This window comes from Heliangelus exortis, chromosome W (assembly GCF_036169615.1).
Source record: "Heliangelus exortis chromosome W, bHelExo1.hap1, whole genome shotgun sequence".
Classification (NCBI taxonomy): Eukaryota; Metazoa; Chordata; class Aves; order Apodiformes; family Trochilidae; genus Heliangelus; species Heliangelus exortis.
The window spans coordinates 9,231,253-9,243,497 of NC_092453.1; the positions used below are offsets into that span (position 1 = coordinate 9,231,253).

At 42.8% G+C, this 12,245-nt stretch overlaps 1 long non-coding RNA gene across 1 annotated transcript in view; it reads left to right on the plus strand.

Moving 5' to 3' along the window:
- The first annotated feature begins 11,110 nt into the window (after positions 1-11,110).
- The window catches only part of LOC139789130 (uncharacterized), a 331,076-nt gene continuing 329,941 nt past the window's right edge, over positions 11,111-12,245 (plus strand). The window contains exon 1 of the long non-coding RNA XR_011723050.1: positions 11,111-11,237. This is a non-coding gene — a long non-coding RNA (uncharacterized lncRNA). The remainder of the gene's footprint in view (positions 11,238-12,245) is intronic.

The following is a 12,245-nucleotide window of genomic DNA, read 5'->3' on the forward strand; positions in this document are numbered from 1 at the left end:
TGTCACTCGATGTATGGAGGTGATTGTAGAGAGAACCACAAGTCCTCAGGTGTCGCCGATAATGAACTGGGAGCTTAGGCCCAGCTGTGCCCAATAATTAGGGCCTGCCCCAGCCGGAAATGGGCGGGGCTGAAGGGCAAAATAAAAGGCATGCAGAAGCAGAAGGAGACAAGAGAGGAAGATGCCTAAGGAGAGGGATGGCAAGAGAGCTCTGGAGAAGAGCTGTGTCCCCGAGAGAAGGCTTGCCGCAACATCTGGGGGAGAATGCAGGCAACAACAGCAGCCGTGAATGCTGAGGTATTATAAAAAGCTCTACACGACCACGTTGGTTGCGGGAAGCTCTACAAAGCCAGGCTTAAATGCGAAAGGCGATATAAAGAGCTTTGAAATACGCAACCACGTCAGATGGAGCCACCACGTTGGTGCGGGACGCTCTAGAAAGAGCTCCAAATACGCAACCACGGGAAAAGCTCCACAAGGCTAAGCTTAAATGCTGTAGGCGGCGTGTAGAAGTAGAAGCCCAGCACGGCAAGATACAACAGCCCGGAATGGCGAGCCAGGCAGGAGAGAAGAATGAGGCTCGAAAGGCGCAGCAAGTTGGCGCGCGGAACTCAAACCCGAGGAATGCTGAACCTGAAGCGGAGCTCTGAGTGCGCATCAAGTCAGTGCGGTCCTGAAACGGAGCCTCCCAGGGACACGCGATAGTGCGGTCCTGAAACGGAGCCTCCCAGGGACACGCGATGAGGTCCTGAAATGGAGCCCTAGGGACACGCGATAAGACTGGTGCGCTGAATGCTCGGAGAAGCCTCTGCATGGCTAGGCATCCCGAGGTGGCGAGTACCAGCGAAAGCTGAGCTGGTGTTTTGAGACCTCATCTCCTGCTGATAACAAAGGCTAAAGCAGCGCAAAAAAAAAAAAAAAAAAAAAAAGGCCGGTAAGAGCCCGAATTTTCCCCCCACAAAGGCAAAGAAAGTTGTAAAATTAAGAAAATGACGAAAAAATAATGAAATGTTTAAAAATGTCTGTAAATTATTAAGAATGTGCCGTAAATTATTGTGAAATGAAATATTTGTAAATTATTAAGAATGTGAGGCCGTAAACTATTGTGAAATGAAATATTTTTAAAAAAGTAATGAAATGTTTGAATGAAATGTTTGAATGAAATGTTTGAATGAAATGTTTGAATGAAATGTTTGAATGAAATGTTTGAATGAAATGTTTGAATGAATTGTAAATTTTTCAACAAACAACAAAAAGGGGGGAAATGTAGAGAGATCCACAAGTCCTCAGGTGTCGCCAATAATGAACTGGGAGCTTAGGCCCAGCTGTGCCCAATAATTAGGGCCTGCCCCAGCTGGAAATGGGCGGGGCTGAAGGGCAAAATAAAAGGCATGCTCCCAGAAGCAGAAGGAGACAAGAGAGGAAGATGCCTGAGGAGAGGGATGGCAAGAGAGCTCCGGAGAAGAGCCGTGTCCCCGAGAGAAGGCTTGCCGCAACAGATGATGGCCATGCTGACTGCAGGTTCTGAGTCAGTGTCACCATAAGCATCACACAGCAAAGCCCAATGATGCCCTTGAGCAGGCTCCAGAGCTGACAGCCAGCAAGACAAGGAGAGAGGAAGGTGTGACATCCCAAAGCTGTAAGAACAGCTCTGAGACCAAACCAACCAACATGGTGACCAGCTACTCTTAAACCCATACAGGGAATAATTATAAATAATTTGTTTTAAACACTGATCAGATCTGTCATTATCTCAGCCCTTTGTGCTACACATTGGGCCCAAATAAAGATCGTTGTGGTGGAACCCCAGTCAGACACTGAGCACCATGCAGCCTCTCACTCAGCACCCCCTCAGCACTTGGGTGGAGGAATGGATTGAGAAAAAAAAAGTTTAATGATTGATTAATTATTTAATGCTCCTGTTTGCTTTATATAAATGCATTATTATTTGGAATGGATTTTTATAGATATATTTTTTTTTTTTTAAATTAAAAAAACACCCTTTCCATCACCCTCCAGTTGTCTCCTCTTTGCTCATTCCCATTACTCTCACCTACTGAAGCCCAAAAAGGCCTACAAAACTGTTTATAGACAGAATTTTAAGCCTTTAAACAGCAAAGGTATTTATTTTCAGATCCGGGGAACTCCCAGCTCACGCTGGACAAAGAGTTCCACCAGTCAAGGAAAAGGGTTAGGTTATTTATACAATTAAAAGGGGAGGTTGCAAAATCCTTACATACATAGTCATAAGATTGCAATATGTAATTATAATATTCATAACAGGCGGAGTCTGGGTGGAGTCTGGGAGGCGTCGTCTTTTGGGGATATGTCTCGAGGTCTCTGGGGGTCTTCAGATGAAGTAACGAAGTCTTCCTCAGGGTTGAACTTTTTACCTTTCTTGATTCTTGCTGACTTCATTATATTGTTACAAGGCGATATCAGACCCTAGCCATAACTTTCCCCTTATCTGCTGGTTGTGACATCTTTATGTTCTTTTTGCGCAGATGTTCACATTCCTTTGGTGCCTAGTTAGCCTTGGCAGTGTCTTGTTTTAAGAACAGGACCTGCACTTTTAATTATCTTCAAGACAGAAGATGTTCACACTGTTTCAGTGGAAAATTACAGCAGTTAATCCTGTCAGGGTCTTCCTCTGTTTCATTCCCCCCTTTTCTTAGAACTTATGAATTCTTTCGTCAAGTTCCAAGGAAAGGTTTTGATGGGTGTGAATCATTGCCCATATTACTTGGATCCTTTTGACTATATCATTCAATTTGTAATATTGCCACATATTTAAGAAGAACTAATATAGGATGTATTAGGTAATGGAATACTTGTGTAGCTGAAGGGGAGTATCCTGTAAAGACATCCCACCAATGATGCTTCCCTACTTGTTCTATCTTTGTCAATACCTCTTTTATACCTGTTGAATCGTGTGTTACTTGCCAGAGCATACATTGAGTGGTTCTATTTACTTCATGAACTAATTGTTCTATATCCGGGTGCGTAAGCATTGCCTTGAAAAGATCAATGTTCATGCCTATCTGTAAATTTGGTATATTGTGATACAATGTATATTCAGCTTCAATTAATTGCATAGTGGTTATGGGAACAAAATAATCAAAATCACAGCCTGCAATTCTAGTAAAGTTACATACAAAAAGATTAGTACCATTTGCTATTTCATGACAATGATCAATAAAAATACTAATGCATAGTGTTCTAATACATGCACAGCCATTCCCTAAATAGTAAACTTGTGATTGGTTGTCATTATGGGGAAACATTTCAAAGGTACATACACTATCTTCAGTATCTAAGCACAAATCTTCATTTTCTATAACTGCATTTTCACAAATATATCCCAGTTGTTCTTTAGGAATACAGGCCTCTGTACTGACTGATTGCCGCTTATTCCTGGAGTAATCAAAACTTGCCCAAACATTATGGCTGTTGTAGAATGTTGTAGAATGCTCCAGAATGCTCCCGAAAAGGTAGGGGGTGTGACCCCTTTGCCGTGCCCAACCCCGTGTTTGAGGGGCCAATTAGATCGGCCCGTGCTACAGGTAAACACACCGGGTGTTCAATAATACGTTATGTTGGTGTGTGGTGGCAGGGGCGTGGTCACAGAAACACTATATAAGTAAAAGTTACTGCGCAACAAAGTTGAAGCTTGTTTATCAACCATATTGGTTGTATGAGTTTTCCCTCTCCGTCTCTGACATATGGCCATTTCACTAGGTGCTTCAGTAGGTGCTTTAGTAGTAGGTCTTTCAGTGAGTTTAATAGGAAACTGTTCGGAAGCAGCTCCCTACTTGCTAACCCATAAGCATGTGACTGCAATCGGATGTTCTAATATTATTTTTACTTCACACTGAGCTTTGTCAGCTTTGTATCTTTTCTTTTCTTTGTCTTCTTCCCAGATGCAAAAAGCTGGTCCCTTCCTTTTGACCCACATTCCGTGTCCTAGGTTCTATGTAAGTGATACGGTTTTCAAAGATGTCACAGTTAATCTGATTTGTTCGTTTTCCTGCCCTTTAATGCTTTTGCACCCCATCTGGATTTCATCCCCTTCCTCTCCTGTTAAGGAGTCTAATAGGCCTTGGCCTTGAGTCCAGTCTTTTTGCCCATATGGCTGGTTGTTATGTAGGACATAGATGTCTAGGCCAGGTTCAGGGTCTAATACCATGAGTGGTGTACCAACCCATGGTCGTGCCTTAACTATCTGTGCACCCGACCATGGCCATTCCTGGGTAGGGTTTTGTGATAAGGTTATACTTCTCCAGAGTCCAAGTATCAACACTAAAGGTCACCAGTTCATAGTGTCGAGCTTCTTCAGGAGCGTTCTTTGCAATGTTCGGGGGCCCTCTTGACTTGGGAGTAGTGGATCCAGGTGGGTCATTCCTTAATTCGGATTGCAGTGAAGGTGGTCAGGAATACTTGAAAGGGTCCTTCCCACTTCTCTTGCAGAGGTTTTCCTAAAAGATTCTGAACATATACCCAACCACTAGGACTAAAGGGATGCAATTTACAATCAGGTTGTTTAGGTTGGTGATCCATCACCACTGTGGCATTCTTATCAAAGTACTTCCCCACAGCTATAACATAATCATGCACATATTGATTACCTATTTGATCTACAGCCTCGCTATTTACAATCTGCATTGCATAAGGTCTCCCATATAAGATTTCAAACAGACTCAGTTTTTCTTTTGAACGAGGCTTCACTCTCAGTCTAATTAGAGCAATAGGTAAGGCTTGGTACCACTGTAGGTTGGTTTCCTGGCATATTTTATCTGTTGTTTAATAAGATGATTCATCTTTTCTACTTGTCCACTAGCTTGAGGTCTATAAGGCGTGTGCAACTGCCATTTGATTTGCAGTGCCTTACTTATTGCTCGTACAATTTTAGCACAAAAGTGCGAGCCTCTGTCCGAGGAGATACTCCTAGGCACTCCAAACCTCGGTATGATTTCATTAAACAAGACTTTAGTTACTTCTCCTTCTTTGTTTGTTCTGCATGGGAACGCTTCAGGCCACTCAGAAAATGTATCTGTCAGAACCAAGAGGTACTACTAGCCCCCTTTCCTTGGGAGTTCAGAAAAATTAATCTGCTACACTTCCCCTGGGAATTTTCCTCTATGAAGTACTCCCTGGTGTACCTTTGTTCCCGTGTTTGGATTATTTTTCAGACAGCGTTCACATCGGGATGTGACCTGTTTCACTGCTGTGAATAGCTTTGACCCTGCTATTCTAATTTTTAGATGCTGATAAAGAGGATCTAATCCCCAGTGGGCCTTGTCGTGTTCTCTTTTTACAAATTGCCATACAAATTTTTCTGTCAGTACTAGTTGTCCTGTTACTAGCTGACCCTATCCATTATCTAACATTTTACCCTTATTTCTTTGTATCCACTTATGGTCTGATTCCTCATACTCTGGTTGAAAATTAGTATCTAATTCTTCTGGTACCAGAGCCATAACAACTAAATCTTTGGTTCTTGCAGCAGCTAATTTAGCTTCTGCTTCAGCTACTCTGTTACCTCTTTCTGGAATGGTGTTACCTCTCTGGTGCCCCCTGCAATGCATTATGGCCACTTGGTTGGGAGCTGAACAGCCTCCAGCAACTGTAGGATTTCTTCTTCATGTTTTATGTCTTTTCCTTGGGCAGTCAGCAGTCCTTGCTCCTTCCAGATTGCCCCATGGGCATGTACAACAGAGAAGGCATATTTAGAATCTGTCCATATATTAATTCTTTTCCCTCTTGCCAACTCAAGGGCTCGGGTAAGAGCTATTAGTTTGGCCTTCTGTGCTGAAGTTCCTGCAGGCAAAGGATTCCATTCAATTACCTGTTCTGTCGTAGTTACTGCATAGCCAGCCATTCTTACTCACTGATTCACGAAGCTACTGCCATCCGAGAACCAGTCAACTGCTCCTTCGAGTGGCTCTTCCTTGAGATCTGGGTGACTGTAGTACACTGCTTTGATGGTTTCTAGACAGTCATGCTCAATTGGTTCTGCTGATATTCTTCCTTCTAGAAATGAGGCTGGGTTGACAACATTAATCACTTGAATGGTTATATCATCTGATTTGGCTAAAATCGTGTGGTACTTCAGGAACTGGGAGGGTGACACCCAATGGTCACCTTTCTGTTCCAGTACTGCTGATACAGTGTGGGACACTAACACAGTCATTTTCTGGCCCATAGTAAGTTTTCTGGCTTCTTCTATGTTCATAATTACTCCAACCACCGCCTTCAGGCACGTGGGCCATCCTTTACTTACTTCGTTTAGTTTCTTAGAGAAGTAAGCCAGAGCTCTTTTGTATGGTCCCAGTTGTTGAGCTAAGACTCCTAGGGCCATTCCCTGGCGCTCGTGCAAGAACAGCCAAAATGGTTTTGTTTCATCAAGCAGGCCCAATGCTGGAGCTTTCATCAGCTCTTGTTTCAGTCTTTTAAAGGCTGCTTCTGCTTCAGGGGTCCAGACTAGAATAATTTTAGATTCTTTTAACAAATAATACAGAGATTTAGCAAGTATCCCGTATTGATATATCCACAGGCGACATCAACCTGTTACTCCTAAGAAGGCTCGCAGGTCTCTCACCATTTCAGGCCTGGGCATCTGGCAGATGGGTTCTTTCCTCACTGTTCCTAGGGATCGCTGTCCTCCAGAGATCTCGTATCCTAGGTAGACCACCTTTTCTTGCACCAGCTGTGCTTTTTGCTGGGAGACTCGATAACCATTTAAACCCAAGAAATTTAACAACGAGATTGTCCACTCAACACATTGCTCTTCTGTTTCAGTTGCTATCAGTAAGTCATCCACATATTGCAGAAGAGTGCCCTCTCCCTGTGGTCGTTCCCACTGTTCCAATTCTTTAGCCAATTGATTTCCAAATATTGTAGGACTATTTTTGTAACCTTGAGGTGACACCGTCCAGGTTGGTTGTGTCTTCCTCCCTTTACTAACAACCCCCCATTCAAAGGCAAAAATCTTTCGGCTTTCTGGGGCTAAGGTAAGGCAGAAAAATGTATCTTTCAGATCTAACACTGTAAACCAAATCAGATTATCTTTTTGGTCAAGAGTGTATAAGTGTTAGCTACCACTGGATGTAGTCTTAGTAATATCATTTACAGCTCTTAAATCCTGTACCAGTCTATAAGTCCCATTTGGTTTCTTAACTGGTAAGATTGGTGTGTTGAAATCTGATTCACATACTTTCCTATCCTCTAGTCTCAGGGGATATTGTTTTTTGTTCACTGTTTTAGCCCCTGGTATCAATTCAATAACGATGGGGGTGGCTTGTTTTAATTTTCCAGGTATGTCAGTTGCCCACACCCACGGATATGTTTCGCCTGTGATTCAGTTGATGTTATGATTATCAGATTCTGGTTTAACACAACTGATAGTTAAACTTAGAGCAGCTATCAATTGTTCTTTGTTTACCTGGAATTCAAACTTATCTTTATCAAACCTTATTATGGCTCCTAAATTCTCTAACAAGTCTCTCCCTAGCAGAGGTTTTGGAGAATTAGGTAAATATAAAAACTGATGAATCCCCATCTGTTTCCCAATTTTGTATTTAAGAGGTTTCAAGAAGAAAGCCTTTTCTGCTTGGCCTGTTGCCCCCACAACTTGTATAAATTAATCAGTTTTTTGTATTAATTCTTGATTTTAAACTGAATATGTAGCACCAGTGTCGATTAAAAAATCCAATTCCATTTTACCTTCCCCTAGCTCTATTTTAACCAGTGGGTCGGCTAGGGAACAACTCACTGGTCCCCCTCAGTTACCATCATTATGAGCAACAGTAGCCCCCCCAAATTTCTTGTTTCGCTTAGGGCAATTTCGTTGCCAGTGTCCTATTTGCCAACAACAGGAACATTGATTCGGGTCTGCTCTGGCTCGTTGGAAATTTTCTCTTCCTCTTATGGGATAACCACGCCCTCTACCCCTAGCATTTGCCTCTGGGAACCTTGGAGTTGATTGTACTGCTGCAATGATTTTAGCAAGTTTCTTACTCTCTTTCTTTTTCTCTCTCTTTTCTTTTTCTCGCTCTCTATTATTGTACACTTTCCAGGCTTTATTCATTAAAACCTCTAAGTTTTTATCAGCAGGAAGTTCAAGTTTTTGTAATCTCTTTCTGATATCTACACTACACTGCCCCATCACCAATCCCAGTAATTGTTGTTTGCCTTGTTCTGACCCAGGATCTAAGGGGGTATATTGTCTCATCGCCGCTCTAAGTCTGTCAAAAAATTCTGATGGCGTCTCATACTGTCCTTGTCTAACTTCATATAGGGCTGCCCAATTTATCGCTTTAGGTATCGCTTGTCGTAAGCCCTGTATAATTAACCTCCTGTATTGCCGCAATAAATCATATTAGAGGGGGTCGTTTGGATCCCAGTTTGTATTACTTGTTGGAAACATGATATCCACCTGCCCCTGTATCAATGTAGCATGTTCCCTTCCAGTTTTCAAAACAAGTTCTTTTTCCGTCTCTGTTAATTCAGACAGCATCAGATCAATATCCTCCCAATCAACGTCTAAATTCTTTGTGATTAATTCAAACCTTCTAGCCACCCCTTCTGGGTCTCTTAAATTTTTCACTTCCTCCCTCCAGTTGTTAAGGTCACCCATAGTATTTTATTTTACGGTATTTTTATCCATTCTTGTTCTCCTAATCTAGGCATTATTTGTCGAAGAGGGGCTATTGTATAGCTCTCTGGGATCTCTTTTTTTTCCCTCAGCTCTTCCAACTCCTGTCTGAGCTTTTGCCTTTATTTCTGCCCTGTCTTCTTCAGTTTTTGCCCTTTCTGCTTCTGCTTTTGCTTTTTCTGCTTCTATTCTTGCTTTCTCTGCTTCTAGTTTTGCCTTTTCTGTTTTGGCTTTAGCCTTTTCTGCTTTTATTCTCACTTTCTCTGCTTCTAGTTTTGCTTTTTCTACTTCTACCCTTGCCATTTCTGACTCCTTTTCCTTATCTTTTTGCTCAATTGGTCTAGTGTAATATGGATGGTTAGTTCCTTCTCCAGGATCATTTCCCAGACTTTCGGTGTCTATCCTGTTCTCTCTTTTTTTAATCCTTTTCCCTGTCTCCTGCAGGGCTTTCTCTTAATTTTTGTCTCTCTCTACTGGTCTTTGTGAAACCCTTTTCGATTCCTCGTTTCTGTCATCTCCCGATTCTAGGGACGAGCTACTGTGTTGTGGAATGTTAGAGAGGTTTGGAGAATGTTGGAGAATATTCCTGAATATTCTCGAAGAGATGGGAGGTACGACCCCTTTGCTATGCCCAACCCCATGTTTGGGAGGCCAATTAGATCGGCCCATACTCCGGTGCTACCTGCACCAGGGATTCGCTGTGCTACAGGTAAACACACCGGGTGTCCAATAAAAAGTTATGTTGGTGGCTGGGGTGTGGTCACGGAAGCACTATATAAGCGAAAGTTGCTGCGCAATAAACCAGAAGTTCGTTTATCAACCATATTGGTTGCACGCATTTTCTTTGCCGCTCCCGCACTTTGGGCCATTCTTTCTTGCCCAGGCTGTTTCCCGCCTTTCTGTTCTGATATTGGCAGCAGTACTCCATATCCTGATGCAAGAGGCTGATATTCTTGGAGGCTAATGGCACTTTCTGTTTCATTGTCTTTTCCTTTCAGCTTAAGGCATCGTTTCCCTATGCTACATGCATCACAACAGCATTCCTTTAACTTGCTGTTTTTCTGATCGCGTTCTAGTGCTAACACAAAGGGATCTTGAGGTGATACATTTCTTCCACAATCTTTTTGCCATTCCGGCTTATCCCTTAAGGTAAAGAACATGTCTTCATACATTACTTCATCCCACTTTTCCATTCTACGGAGAAACAGAAGAAGTTGTAGGATGGTACTATAGTTTAAACTTCCCCCTGGAGGCCATTTTTCTCCATCATCTAGTTTATACAGAGGCCACCAATCTTGACAATATTTCACAAGTGTCTTTTTCCTTATATTTCACCCTGGAATTCCCCCTACTTCTTTCCAATGTTTTAAAATGCATCCCAAGGGGGTTTTAGTATTAATTTCCTTACTTTGTTCAGTCACCATTATACCCACTTGAGACGTTACAACTGTAGGGGCTCTTTCTAGGTTACCAAATTCAATTCAGATTTCAACACTTTACTTAGCTTATTCCACCTTTCAAGTATATTTCTTATTTTGTTCCAACAATTCACACCAATTGCTTTGTCCATCTCTGGCTGGCTCCCTTGCGGGTGACACGGAAACACAAATCAGGACTCCGCATTCGCTTCGCAATTATATTGCATCTCAGTCACTTACTTTCATTCGCACATACGTACTTTCAGTCAGAACTTTGCACAGGTAAAATTTACACAGAATTTTACATGTTGCTTTACCACCTAGTGTAACCAGATGTCGCTATAGATGACCCCCGAAGATAAAGCTATAAAACTTTTTTTCAATAGGGACGCATAACCACTCAAAACACTTAAATCACTTAAAAGCGGCGCAACAGAATAGCACAATCAACAATCAACATATAAGCGAGGGATCCCAGAATCAACATATAAACAATCACAGCATTAACAGAAGCCTGTTATCAATACCATACAATTCTCCTGGGTACTCAAACCCCGAAAGGGACTCGAACTCTTCTCCTTCAGAATCAGGGTTGACCAGACTCGAACCGCTTAACCCTGAAAAGTATTTCGCACTGCAGTGGAAGGACTTCAATTCTCCTGGGGACTCAAACCCCAGAAGGGACTCGAACCCTTCTCTTTGAGAATCAGGGTTGACCGGACTCGAACCGCTTAACCCTGAAAAGAGACTCAGACCTGGCCTGGACTTGAACCTGCCAGTCTGGGGGCGTCCCCCGCGTCCCTGTAAATCCTGGGGGACTTGAACCCCCCTTTCCCTAGAGTCCTCAAAACCCAAGCAAAAATAAATGCCTTTTCAGTATGAGGAAGGTCTGGTCTGATGTCCATCGGCGCATAGAGCCAAGGGAGTAGGGGAGGCTTATCCGACAGAATTTGTCGGGGGGCCCCAAAAGCATCCCCGGGCCTCCCCGGATCATGGCACAACGGAGTCAGTCCCATCTGATGAAGTCCCAAAATGAAGCCCAAAAAGGCCTACAAAACTGTTTATAGACAGAATTTTAAGCCTTTAAACAGCAAAGGTATTTATTTTTGGATCCGGGGAACTCCCAGCTCACGCTGGACAAAGAGTTCCACCAGTCAAGGAAAAGGGTTAGGTTATTTATACAATTAAAAGGGGAGGTTGCAACATCCTTACATACATAGTCATAAGATTGCAATATGTAATTATAATATTCATAACAGGCTGAGTCTGGGTGGAGTCTGGGCGGAGTCGTCTTTTGGGGATATGTCTCGAGGTCTCTGGGGGTCTTCAGATGAAGTAACGGTCTTCCTCAGGGTTGAACTTTTTACCTTTCTTGATTCTCTCTGACTTCATTACATTGTTACGATATCAGACCCTAGCCGTAACTTTCCCCTTATCTGCTGGTTGTGACATCTTTATGTTCTTTTTGCGCAGATGTTCACATTCCTTTGGTGCCTAGTTAGCCTTGGCAGTGTCTTGTTTTAAGAACAAGACCTACACATTTAATTATCTTTGAGACAGAAGATGTTCACACTGTTTCAGAGGAAAATTACAGCAGTTAATCCTGTCAGGGTCTTCCTCTGTTTCACTATGGTGCTGTTCTAAGCTTCAGGGAGTCAAAGCTCACAAACATTTCAGCACTCTCATTGCCTCCTTAGCCAACTCTGTCACTGTGTTTGTGTCCATCTTTTTGTGTCTCCTCACCCAAAGTATTTCTCATAAGATTATCCCTTGTAGAAAGGCGACCTCATTAGGGGCAGCTCGTACTTAGCATATGGTTGAGGAGTGTGTTTGCCCATGAAACTTTATCATGCTTTGCTTTGCTTTTTTTACAAAGAGGAAAAGTCCTGCTGTGCCCGTGTGCAGCAGTTTTCTAAGGAAAAGAGGGGGGAACTGGTGCAAAGGAGATGTACCATCCAGCTGCAGAGACCAGGGGAGAAGTCTGATGTGAGGAGAAGTGGTGCAAGTCCCAGGGGGCCAAGAAGAGCAATGGTGGTGTTGGGGAGGTGAGGAGCAAGGGTGTCCATCCAGTGTCAGACCTCAAGGAATTTCTTTTCCTTCTGGTGCAGACTGAAGCCCAAAAAGGCCTAATAAAACTATTTAGAGACAGAGTTTTAAGCCTTTAAACAGCAAAG